The sequence below is a fragment of the Ochlerotatus camptorhynchus genome, unplaced genomic scaffold, assembly GCF_037179485.1.
Source record: "Ochlerotatus camptorhynchus isolate MF236.1 unplaced genomic scaffold, CSIRO-AGI_Acam_v1.1 ptg000679l, whole genome shotgun sequence".
Classification (NCBI taxonomy): domain Eukaryota; kingdom Metazoa; phylum Arthropoda; class Insecta; order Diptera; family Culicidae; genus Ochlerotatus; species Ochlerotatus camptorhynchus.
This window is the reverse complement of record NW_027041156.1, coordinates 68,119-81,390: the sequence shown is the minus strand read 5'-3', so window position 1 is coordinate 81,390 and position 13,272 is coordinate 68,119. Positions and strand designations below refer to the sequence as shown.

The 13,272-nt window shown below is 41.0% G+C and overlaps 1 protein-coding gene across 3 annotated transcripts in view; it reads right to left on the bottom strand.

The window, feature by feature from the left end:
* The window catches only part of 2mit, a 169,704-nt gene extending 157,088 nt beyond the window's left edge, over positions 1-12,616 (bottom strand). For all 3 annotated transcript variants that reach the window (XM_065238003.1, XM_065238004.1, XM_065238005.1), the window contains exon 1: positions 11,534-12,616. The gene's annotated coding sequence lies outside the window, so the exon portion shown is untranslated. The remainder of the gene's footprint in view (positions 1-11,533) is intronic.
* Positions 12,617-13,272: the final 656 nt, after the last annotated feature.

Here is a 13,272-nt window from a genome sequence, read left to right as displayed (position 1 = left end):
TCACTGCACCAAAATGCGTGTACTGTAAGGTCTCTCATCGTGCCCGGCGTACAAACAACGCGGGGAGAAACTAGAACGCTCTCTTAAGGAGCGTTCCAGGCAGTCTTTTGCAGCAATGCTAAAAACAGCCACACCATCAACCAACGACAAAAATCCCTTTGCTGTTTTGTCTGATGACGAGTCTGACTCTGACTTGGCTGAGGAGGGAGTTTCTTTCAGTTTTCCGGAAGGTTCTGCACGGAAACGAAAACGCATCCGTTCGCGGAAAGTTGCAGATAAGGAACCCCAAATCAGCTTGCCCAAATCAAGGAGTGATGGAAAAAAGGAAGTTTCAACTCCTCCTGGTTTCCGCAGAACTGACTATAACCAGAACTTTCCATCTCTCCCGGGGACATCAAAAACCCCTGATGGCCCATTTTTAAGAACAGAAGCCCCTTCTTCATCCGGGTTGTTCTCATTTGATAAAATTGTGGACGATATTCTCAAGTACCTCAATATTTCTGATCCTCTCAAAAGCATTGTTCTGGCAATGCTTCCTTCTGTGAAGACCCTCTTGAAGCAATTGACATTGAAGTGGCCCCTCATTGCAGCAATCATTTCCTTCGATGGATAATTTTCCAAACGAGGTCGGGGATTTGATCACTGTTCTACAGTGGAATTGTCGAAGTCTCATTCCTAAATTAGATTCTTTTAAGTTTTTAATTCACAATAATGATTGTGATGCATTTGCTGTTTGTGAAACTTGGCTCTCTTCAGATATCGATCTTCCTTTTTATGATTTTAACATTATTCGACTGGATCGTGAGGATTCGCGTGGAGGAGGGGTACTTTTGGGGATCAAAAAGTGCCATTCCTTCTATAGAGTGAATCTTCCACAATTTCCAGGTATTGAAGTTGTTGCATGTCAGGCTATTATTAAAGGTAAGAGCCTTTGTATTGCTTCTGTTTATATTCCTCCTAGAGCCGTTGTTAATCGCAAACAACTTTCAGATATCTGTTCGGTACTTCCTGCTCCACGGTTGATTATGGGAGATTTGAATTCCCACGGTACAGGCTGGGGGGAACTGCATGATGACAACCGTTCTACTTTGATATATGACCTCTGCGACAGCTTTAATATGACAATTCTTAACAATGGAGAAGTAACACGTTTGGCTGGCCCATCCTCGAATGGAAGTAGATTAGACCTCACACTTTGCTCTAACTCATTATCGTTGGATTGCACGTGGAATGTGATCCAAGATCCCCACGGTAATGATCACTTGCCGATCAAAGTTTCAGTTGCCAGTGGGTTCAATCCGTCGGAACCCGTTAACGTCGCGTACGATCTTACCCGTAATATCGATTGGACAAAGTTCAAGAATGTGATAGAAGATGCCCTAACGTCGGTAGAAGGGCTTCCACCGTTGGAGGAATATAACTTCCTCTCCAATCTGATCTTGGACAGCGCGCTTCAAGCTCAAACTCGGCCGGTTCCAGGAACGTCTTTCCGTAGGAAACCTCCTTCCCCTTGGTGGGACCAGCAATGCACTGAGGTTTATCGTAAAAAGTCCGACGCGTTTAAGCTTTTCCGGAAACGTGGAACACCCGTACATTTCGAAGCGTACTCGGCTCTTGAACGCGAACTCAAGAGCCTCATCAAAGCCAAGAAACGCGGATACTGGCGGCAATTCGTGGACGGATTATCGCGCGAAACGTCGATGAATACGCTTTGGAACGCGGCGCGAAGGATGCGTAACCGGTCTTCGAACAACGAGAGCGAGGAGTACTCAGATTGTTGGATTCTCAAGTTCGCGCGAAAAGTATGTCCTGATTCCGTGCCGGCACAGATGATTCCTCGCGAAACGACGAATTCGGTAGACGAGATCAGCCAGCCTTTTTCAATGCTGGAGCTCTCACTCGCGCTCCTTTCGTGTGGCAATTCGGCTCCGGGGACTGATAGAATCAAGTTCAACTTGTTGAAGAACCTCCCAGACGTCGCTAAGAGGCGCATGTTGAACTTGTTTGGTCAGTTCCTGGAGCTTAATATTGTTCCGGATGATTGGAGGCGGGTGAGAGTTATAGCCATTAAAAAGCCTGGAAAACCCGCGTCAGATCACAACTCGTATCGTCCCATTGCGATGCTATCGTGTATTCGAAAATTGTTGGAGAAAATGATCCTTTTTCGCCTGGACAAATGGGTTGAGTTGAACCACCTACTCTCAGATACTCAATTTGGTTTCCGTAGGGGCAAGGGAACGAACGACTGTCTCGCGTTGCTTTCCACTGAAATTCAGTTGGCTTTTGCTAATAAAGAGCAAATGGCTTCTGTCTTCTTGGATATTAAGGGGGCTTTTGATTCAGTATCGGTTGAAGTCCTTTCAGACAAACTCCACGCTTGTGGCCTTTCTCCATTAATTAATAACTTTTTGTACAATTTGCTGTCAGAGAAACATATGAGCTTTTCTCATGGAAACTCTACAGCTTCACGATTTAGCTACATGGGTCTCCCCCAGGGCTCATGTTTAAGCCCCCTTCTGTATAATTTCTACGTCAGAGAAATTGACAATTGTCTAAGGGACAACTGCACGTTGAGACAACTTGCAGATGACGGAGTAGTGTCTATGACAGGACCCAAAGAGGCCGACCTGCAAGGACCCTTACAGGATACCTTAGACAATTTGTCTACTTGGGCTATTCAGCTAGGTATCGAATTCTCCACGGAGAAAACTGAGTTGGTCATTTTTTCTAGGAAGCATAGCCCAGCACAACCAAAGCTTCAACTTTTGGGTAAACCGATCACTCATTCTATGTCCTTCAAATATCTTGGGGTCTGGTTCGATTCAAAATGCACCTGGAGATCCCACATTGAGTATCTGAAGCGGAAATGCCAACAAAGGATCAATTTTCTCCGAACAATTACCGGAACGTGGTGGGGAGCCCATCCGCAAGATCTTCTAACGTTGTACCGGACAACGATTTTATCGGTTTTAGAATACGGTAGTTTTTGTTTCCAGTCGGCGGCTAAAACTCACATCATCAAACTGGAACGGATCCAGTATCGCTGTCTTCGTATCGCGTTAGGATGCATGCACTCGACTCATACGATGAGTCTCGAAGTGTTAGCGGGCATGTTGCCACTCTCTGATCGGTTTTCGGAATTATCCCTCAGGCTCCTCACCCGTTGTGAAATTATGAACCCACTGGTGATTGCAAACTTTGAGAAGCTTCTTGAGCTAAACCCTCAAACTCGTTTTATGTCATTGTACTACGTGTACATAACACAGGATGTCAGCCCTTCGCAGCATAATCCCTATCGTGTTTGCTTCTCCGACTTCGACAGTTCCGTTCATTTTGATTTATCAATGACGCAAGAGATTCACGGAATCCCAGAGCATCATCGTTCCATGATTGCTCCGTCAATTTTCGCTGCAAAGTTTGGCCAAGTTGATTCCGCAAGATCGTTCTTCACAGATGGATCACTAATAGAGGCGTCCGCTGGTTTTGGTATTTATAACGAATTTCATAGCGCCTCTCGAATGCTTCATGCTCCTTGTTCCGTATATGTTGCTGAACTGGCGGCAATACATTATACGATAGAAACGATCGCCTCACTTGCACCAGATCATTATTTTATTTTTACGGATAGTCTCAGTTCTGTCGAGGCTATTCGCTCCATGAGGCCGGTAAAGCACTCCTCGTATTTTCTCATGAAAATACGAGAGCTTCTAAGTGCTTTATCTTTAAGATCTTTTGTCATCACCTTTGCATGGGTCCCATCTCATTGCTCGATTCCGGGCAATGAGAAGGCGGACTCGCTTGCAAAGGTGGGCGCTATGGAAGGCGATATTTACGATCGACAAATCGCCTACGACGAATTTTTCTTCATTTATCGTCAACAGTCACTCGCCAGCTGGCAAAATAAATGGAGTGAAGGGAGTTTGGGACGATGGTTGTATTCAATTATCCCTAAGGTGTCGAAGTGTCCTTGGTTCAAAGGTTTGGAGGTGGGTCGAGACTTCATTCGTGTGATGTCTCGCCTCATGTCCAATCACTATTCACTAAGCGCTCACTTGTTCCGTGTTGGGCTGGGGGACAGTAATCTCTGTGAATGTGGACAAGGTTACCAGGACGCAGATCACATTATTTGGTCATGTGCTGAGCACCGTGGAGTCAGATCCGAGTTGTACGATTCCCTTCGGGCTCGAGGTAGACAACCTAATGTTCCAGTTCGGGATATTTTGGCTAGACGCGATCTGGAGTTTATGCAACTCATATATGTTTTCTTGAAGAATATTAACCATAGATTGTAAGTTTGATTAACCTTGTGTTTAGTTTGTGTTTTGTATGTGTGTGTGTATTTTTTTTTTTGTAGATTTGTTTCTGTAATAATTGTATAATTACAGAGTTGATATAACGTCGATAGGATTAAGTATTTGTTTTAGAAATAGTGAAATTTTTGAATCATAAATCATATTCCAAATCTCCTTTTCCCTCTCCCGATCCAAACAATTGTCATCCACTAACCTCGAGAAGACCGCGAGTAATCGGTTCCAATCCTTTAATTTTAGATTTAAGACATTTTTAATGTATAAAGAAAATGATAACTTGGCTCTGTAAAGTTTATTCGAATGAGCCTGTACAAATAAAGTAATTAACAAAAAAAAAAAAAGTTATATGGACATCCAAACAACAGAACAGAACATTCAAATTTAATCGACATGATACTGAGTGGTTGCGGTAAAAGCACATATCATCGAGAAGGGTTGATGCATATATTATGTCACGGTCTAAGAGGGGAGGGGGGGGGGGTCTAAGATTTTGTGACAAGCAATGCATTAGGTATAGGAAAAACGTTACGATAGGGGGGAGGGGGTAATTTTTTGCTCGATTTAGCGTGACACAATTAATGCATGGGCCCTAATGGACGATTGTTGTGTATTAGAGAACGCTTGCGAAAAAAAAAATAGGGTGGGAAACGGATTCGAAACTGTAATGTCATTAGTCAAATACATCCGTAGACCATATAGGTCCACCGTTGTATAATTGGCAATGGACCCGTGTACTGAATGGGAATTGTGAGTTCGAATCCCACCGGTGCCCTTAGATTTTTTTTTTTGCAAATTTTCTCACACACACGTCTTTTACCGATGATATGTGCTTATCTCTCAGTATGTTCAAACTTTTTCACAAAAAATAATCGACTTGGATACACAGAAACTAGTTCGCAAAACGCCTAAATGTATGTATTTACTGTGTGATCATCGCTGATCATCCTTTGATTTTTGTGATTTTTGAGAACTTCTAGCGATTGGATCTGCTTAAAACTTTTCATAAATGAAGTTTCATGATTATTTGAACTAATTCTTTGATTATTTTGGTGTCACAATAATTGTTGACTTGCTAAATAATGTTTCGAGAATAATAAATTCTCCATACATTTTTGTATGACCTCCTTATATATATTTCCGAAGGAGAAAATCACAATTCCATTTATTTCTCCTACGTACATAATGCAATTGGTTCTTTCTTAAGCTCATATTGTAGCATGATAATGTAGCCTCCAAACGTATGTGATTTAAAATTTCTCTGATTCTTAAAATTTAATGTTAATTTCCACTAGTGTATAGGGGACTTTACGTATTCTCGTCAGTCTAAGCAGCGTCTACGCTTCTTTACATTATTATTATTATAGTCCATCTGACTTGGTAGCCTCAATGAAACGCTTGAATCTAAATGTAGTCACTCATTAAAAATTAAAAATTAAAAATTACCCGACAGCAAACGATGACGAAATCTGGAGGCATTGATGTCAAAGTCACATAGGTCAGATACTTCGTTGAATTGATGACGACAAAGGAACTGTTTGCAGCATAGTTGGTTGCATATACTACTTCATGGCTCTCGGGTGGAGTGTTCCGGCAGGAGCATGTAGATTAATTTTGGCCAGTAACTCAGGAACATCATATTCTGCGAGCAAGAAGCAACGAAGACGGCCTGCGATACGTTTCGTCGATCAGCAAGAGTATCCAAACCCAGTAAACGACTGCGGTCTGCATACGGTGGTAAATTCAACGGGTCACTCCAAGGAAGATAGTGCAGTGCGTATCTGACGAATTTGCGTTTAACAGCTTCGAATCGTGCACTCCATACTGCTTGGTAGGGATTCCAAACAACACACGCGAATTCCAGTAGTGAACGTACCAATGAACAGTGAGGGGCTTTAAAACACAGAGGATCACGGAATTCCTTAGTAATCTTGAACATGAATCCCAGCTGACGATTTGCTTTGTCGATCGTGGTTGAGAAGTGGCGAGTGTACGTAAGCTTTTCATCCAACATGACACCGAGGTCTTTAACGTAATCGACACGTTGAAGTGCAGGCCCCTCCCCCTCGAACGACTAGGTAAATCTTCAAGTCATCGGCGAATAACAATTTACCTCCACGTAGTAGAATAAATGTTACATCGTTTACAAATAAAGAGAAGAGTAGTGGTCCCAAAGTGCTACCCTGTGGAACTCCTGAACTGTTCGAGAAACAGTAGGATGAGTAGTTTCTAATGCATTCAGTAACTTCACGTTGCACGAGGTACGATCTAAGCCAGCTGCAGAAGTAAACAGAACATCCATTTTTTCAAGCTTAGCTAGCAGAATGCGTGCACAACTCTACCAAACACAGCTTTAAAGCGGTGCCGGTGGTGTAGTGGTAAGCGTGATTACCTCTCACCCCAGCAGGCCTGGGTTCAATCCCAGTCGGCGCCGCCGGGATGTTTTGAGGCATAACATCTCTGATCACGGGAAGTAAAGCCGTTGGTCCCCGGTTCATGAGTTGATGGGTCAATAGGTGTAGGGTCCAGGTGTGGGAGCTGCCTTCCTGGCGTCGGTAGCATAGGTGCTCAGCACGGAAAACAAACCGAAGAAAAAAAAAAAAAAAACACAGCTTGAAGATTTTTGGCATCCACTCGAAATTTCTTGCATACATTTGCCATACAGAACGACGTAAAGCTCAAGAGATTCGTTTGCACGGAGCGGCCAGGAAAGAAGCCATGTTGACATGTATTTATGTAATGCTTGCAGGAAGCAAACAATCTCTAATTTATCTGTGAATCAAGCACCTTAGATTCAACCCGAGCAAGTTAATCCCACGGTAGTTTTCCACATTGCATGTGTCTCCTTTCTTGAACACCGGGAACATAGTAGAGTGTTTCCATAGCGAGGGAAATTTCTGCTGATGAAGCGACAGGTTGAAGAGCAAGGACAGCGGAGCACCTAAGATATCGGACCATTTGTACATCTACGGAAAAAAAAAACATCCGTGTTAACGACGTCGGTTGGCACATCGAGGACGGCTCGCTCCATTTCTGCTTGCGATGGTGAGTTATTCGAGAAGACGCTCAAGAAGTGCCTAGCAAATAGGCTGCAGTTGTCCTCAGTTATCAATGCAATCATTGCCGCGAAATATTTTTGACGGCAGACCAGTTTCCTGTCTCTTAGAATTCACAAACGACCAGAATCCCTTGGAGTGGCTTTGCAGGTTATGTTGAGTACATACCTCTTATAAAGAAGCTTGTTGTAGTTGCGATACTCATGGCTGGAAATTGAAAAAAATAGTTTGGTAAGGGTACATCGAGAGCACTACCCAAGTAACCATCAAGCCCGCTAATCACCCTTTTTGCAATATAAAGCTGATAAAAAGTATGGAAGCCATATATTAATCTTATATTGCAAAAAGGGCGATTACCGGGCTATTTGCGGGCTTGGTGGTTACTTGGGTATCTCGCACTCGTTTCAGGTTTCGGAGAGTAGCGTTAGACCAAGGCGGTTTTCTTTGAGGTAGGCACTTCGGTACTGAAGCACAAACACAGCCGCGCAAAAGGCAATTATAGCGAGCGACTGATGTATCGATATCAAGGTCATTAAGCACGTTCCAGTCGATCCGGGATAAGAAACACCTTAGCAAACCGAAATCGGTCTTCCGAAAATTGAGACGATTGGTAGTCGAGGTTTCATCAAAACGAATTTGAGATCCGTTCGTGATAGATATATCCAAAGCAGGGTGGAAATTATCATGAGGAACGATGACGTCAGGCGCTTCAGCGACGACACAGTCCAGAAGTGCACTTTCGCTTTCAAAACCCAAGTTATAAAAACTAGACTGGAAATTGGGAACAAGGTTTATCTGGCTCAGTCTATAAAAAGCCGTGCCGTCTACAACCAAGCGGCTGGCAGGCGTAGTTGATGTTGCAATCGGATCTGGAAACGCATAATCCTGGCCTGAGGGCGACCAGACAAGCCCAGGCTGATTAAAATCACCAAGCAGAAGAAGCACATCCGTTATATCAGCCAAGGACGATGCAAATAGCATTTTCTCAGCGTCACGGAAACATATGACGTGTTTGTTTGTTTACTTTTCCTTGCTGCTTGCTGCTCTATCCATTCCATTCAATACATTTTTCCAAAACTGCTTGAAAACGCTTTTATAACGCTCCAAACTTCTCAGGTGACTATTGTCGGGAACCTCTTTTACTTAGGCAACGTTTCCATTTCATCTGCGTGTTAACAAGTTGTTTTATTATCGGCAACTCGAAATCAGCCGTATTTGCATGTGCATATATTTCATTTGCAGACAAATCTGGTATAACAGGTTTGCTCAGTCATAAAAATGTAATCAGATTGATTACATTAACAATGTGTTTTGGTCAGGAATTACAGTGAAATTTACGTTTAAAATATGGATGCCGAAAACAGTCAATGGGTGCCGAAGCCATCATTGACCTTAATAGGATATTTTTGTTTATAACAGATTAAACTCTGTTGTGTATACTGGTTATCACATTTTTGAAAATCATTTACATAGGTGACATCTAAGGTTTTTGTCTGCATGTAGAACAGCATTGAGACTAACATCCATCAGTTCAGTTCAGTTCAGTTTAATGAGCATTTTGAGGTTTTAGACCTTTGGCCAATTAGAGGACCATTAGTATCATAACTGTTATACTACTCCTATTTGTGACTTTTCCCATTCAGCATTAAAGTCAGATGGATAATAAATAAATAAATAAATTATTTGATCATAAACGGTTTTGAACTAAATTCATGACCATTATAAGGGTCGTTATGCTCAATTTATCGCATAAATTGCTTCCTTTGTTGATAGCTTTGCACTCACTTGATGAAACATGGGTTTTCTTGAAGCAATCGATAAAAAAAGAGTTTGAGGTTCATAGAGGTACGTAAATAACAGTAGATTTGCCTTTAGGCTAAAAACTATTCTCATGTTTGCATCACAAAAACAAAAAGGAAAAAAAACCTGCTTTTTCCGGACTGTCAACGAAAAACTTTGGTGTGAATTCAATTGTTGAAATTTTACAACATACTCTCTGCATGTCTACAGTAAACTTTAATCATAGGTTTAACACGAACAAATCCTGGCAGATTAAAACAAGTGAGAACAGGGCTCACCCCAAATATGATGGGCTGTGTACGAAGAAAAGTTCGAGCAATGGCCTATGGTAAGAAGGAAGACTGAAACAATGATCTTACAATAAGTATAATTCCTTCTATATTTCAGTTTTTCCTTTCATTAAAATATGAAACAAAAAACGCATTTTTAAACCCCACCAAGATTTTAGTGTCCGGGTTTTTTCGTGTTAAAACTTTACTCTATAATTTACCAAAATTAAACCCAAGTTTCATGAACTGAGTTAAAAATGATAAACTAAAGAGCAGTTTGTTTATACAAATGAGCATGCCAACCCTGGCCATTAGGGTGCAGTTTGATTCATAACCCTAAAATATGAGCCTGTAATGATAATGATCATGACGATGGTCCCACCTTTTACCCCCACAAAGGATTGAGCTGGACGATTTATCTAAGGTAAATAAATATAAGATTTTAACCAGATTAGCAAACAAAATCGAACTGATTACAGTCACAGATATAAATTCCATCTAGAGTTGCTTCACAGCGATATAAATGTGTAAAAGCTTAGGCGTCGATCTCTTATTTCGCTGTTTTGTCTACCTCAAACATTCATTGCACGCGATCAAGAGTTAATGAACAATCAACAAAGCACCCTAATACATTAGCGTATCTGCAATTTGATGATGCTATGATAATTTTCAGCAATGTCAGGAATGCTCACTAACCCTCGACATTGAACCAGAAAACTTGTTACTAACTCAAGGCATTTTCAAAGTTGCATTTTTTGTTATCATCAAATGTTTAATATCCGTAATACGCACGCGAGGCTCAAATCTTTGTAGACTGCTCAATTTTTCAACTACTACCATAATATCAAATATCAATAGCCTGTGCAAAAAAAAAATGGTTGAGATTGATGAAGGTTTAGAGGTCGCGTTAATGGTTTTAAGATTTAATGGGGATTATTAAGGAAGAACTATAAATTTCCCAAATTTTGCTCTAACGTTGATTCAAGATCAAACGCTGAAAATATTTAATATAGGAAATGGATGTAACGTCTGCCTAAATGCCCCTAATTTGTGCCCATACATAAATTCAGCTATCGACTAAATTTTCAATAGCGACCAAAAATATCCATTAGTACCGCCCCAATGTGTTCATCTAGATAAAATTGATAAATAGCAGATATTTAGCGATGGACCCAATCTTAGATCCATAGCTCAACATTAGAGCCATTTTCCCTATGTGACAGCTATAGCAATTGTCAAGAAGTCTGTTTTTGCTATAGCAATTCAAGAAAGATGAAGATGTGAAAAACTAAATGCTGAATATGTGCCAATTTCATCACAACAACGGCAGGCTTGATTATCGTTGTTATAGAAAAAAAAAGTAATTTGCCATAATCTTCATAAACAACAAACTTCAAACCATTTGTGTAGCCTCTAATCTCTTTTTATGGCCATTTTTTGTACAGGCTCGTATTTTGTGGTTATGAATCAAACTGAAGGGTGGCCTATAACATTGAAAATATTTTTTTAATGCAGCACCCTAATGACAATGTCTTAAATCTTCTTGACAGCACTTAAGGAAAATTTCATTATTCAATTTAAGTAAATTAACTTGCAAATGATTATAATCTGAAGATTAAGTTTTCATTTGCTGAAATTTAATGATTCAAGCTGGATTTGAATAGAACTTTAAAAAAACATTTGAAAATCCATCAAGCATTTCCACAGTTATTACTTGAGAGCTTTCTGTGCCAACCATTGCATGCATTTGTCTATCGTGTGGCAAACACAACTATACTCTACTATATGCCCTGGGAAGTCGAGAAAATTTCCAATCCGAAAGATTTTCTAGACCGGACCGGGAATCGAATCCACCGCATCCGACTTGATTATACCCTATTATACAGTGTCTTTTCTGAGACCCCAGTAGATATGTTTGCTTTTACTAATTCATTGGGCTTCTAGCAGTTGTAAACTATTGAGATCTGAACAATATCCTTATGCCTTGGCATGTTCATTTCCTAATTATTAAACAACTATGTACAACCAAAGAGATTACTTATCTCTTCTAAAAATGGAACAGTGACTCTAGTATTGAACAATACATTAATTGAATGTTTACCTTTTTTCCTTCAGCAATGGACTACGGAAACAGCCGTCGCAAGGTCCTGATTTTAGAAGTAAATCATCCTTCCAGTATGACCTCAGTATTTACTTCCCTTTGATATTGTGTTCTTTGAATTTTGCTATCCGACAACGATCTTTGATTTGATACAGTTTCCACTTTTCGTTATGCTTTGATCTCTGCGATGTCACCTTTTAGTTTTCCCTTACGTTTGATTTCAGGAGAAAAATCCAGAGTAAATTTCAATATTGGTTCTTCTCTATTAATATACTCAGATTTCTTTTTTTCGAAAGTCGTTGAACGATACACAAGGAATAGATTTGCAATTCAAACCGGAACACTTAATTCTACGAACTATGCACCGCAGGTTGGTTTTTGGCTGGATTGATGCAATGTTTTGGCACACTGTAATACATATTTCATAACTCTTTTTTCACACTTGGCACCGTTGCAAAACACTATTTTTTTATTCTCAATCCTATGTTGCGACACTCACATACCTCCGAATGGTATGACGAATGTTTTCCGTACTGATTTTGGTGTCTTCTTCTCACGTATATCCAATCATTGTGCCGGGGGTTGACGAAAACTCGGCCGAAACAACTTTCGCACCAGTAGCCCACGGGGGAAAACAAGTACCTCGTGTCTTTCCACACTGTGCCACTTCAGAACAACTATTTCCAGTTTTTTGTGACTCCCCCGGTGCGATTATGCAAAAGAACAATTGTTTACTTGGCTTTGGTTTTGTTTGTTCCCGCTGCTGCTGTTGCTGCTGGTTTTACCACTTTTGGAGTACTCGTCGAATGCCTCCTAGGAGAAGAACAACTTTCTCAAACATCCATTAAAGTTTAGAACTTTTTTCTGTCCTCTTATGCACGATCCTGGTTTATGAGCACAGACATACACTCGATGCGGACGACGACGTGGTTATAACGTTCTTCCTGCATCCATACTCACACCGGAGTGCTGGCAAGAACAACTTTAAGATATGTGGGAGTTATCTCTCAGATGTAGGAGCACTTTCTCACCCGGCGGCTTTGAGCACCCAAATTCTTCGAAGGAATTTTCACGTCCATTCGCCTCGACACTCGACAGTTGACTGGGATCTGCGAAAATTTCAATCAACCTGATAAGTTCCCTTGAGGCATCATTTTCAGTTGGGATGCTGCACGTACCCATACAAAAACAAATTGAGATCCTATACAACCGGTCCCTGCATCCTGTGAGATCTTTGTTCTCTTGCTCTACATGGCATTACTCTCGCTCTCACATCCCCATCCAAAAATGCCATGCGCAGATCAAAAAGGAGACATCTTCTACGCGACAATACATCATCATTCGTCATCCCCGCTGTGAATGATGTTACATCATTTCCTTCGGATAGCAAAACTCGGCGATTATGAGTGCCAAAAAATAGTCCCATGGGTCGCCGGTTCAAGCTGCTGGTGGGCGAAGGAGCTAAGCTGCCTGGCTAGAGATGCAAGGAGAAGAAGGCAGATTTGTCGATCAATGGCCGTGTTGTTGTCTTCGGTTGGTGACGCGATGCGAGGTCGATGCGGAAAATGTTATGAAATATTAATTGAATTGAGCTAATATTTTACGCACGTTGTACCTCATTAAACTTTGCTACCGTTGGGGATGGTTTAAAGTGGTTCAAAATTGCTAATAACGACCTAATTGAATAATGAATTTCGAATAAAGTTTATGCTTCCAGGATGTAAGGTAAATGTTTGCGA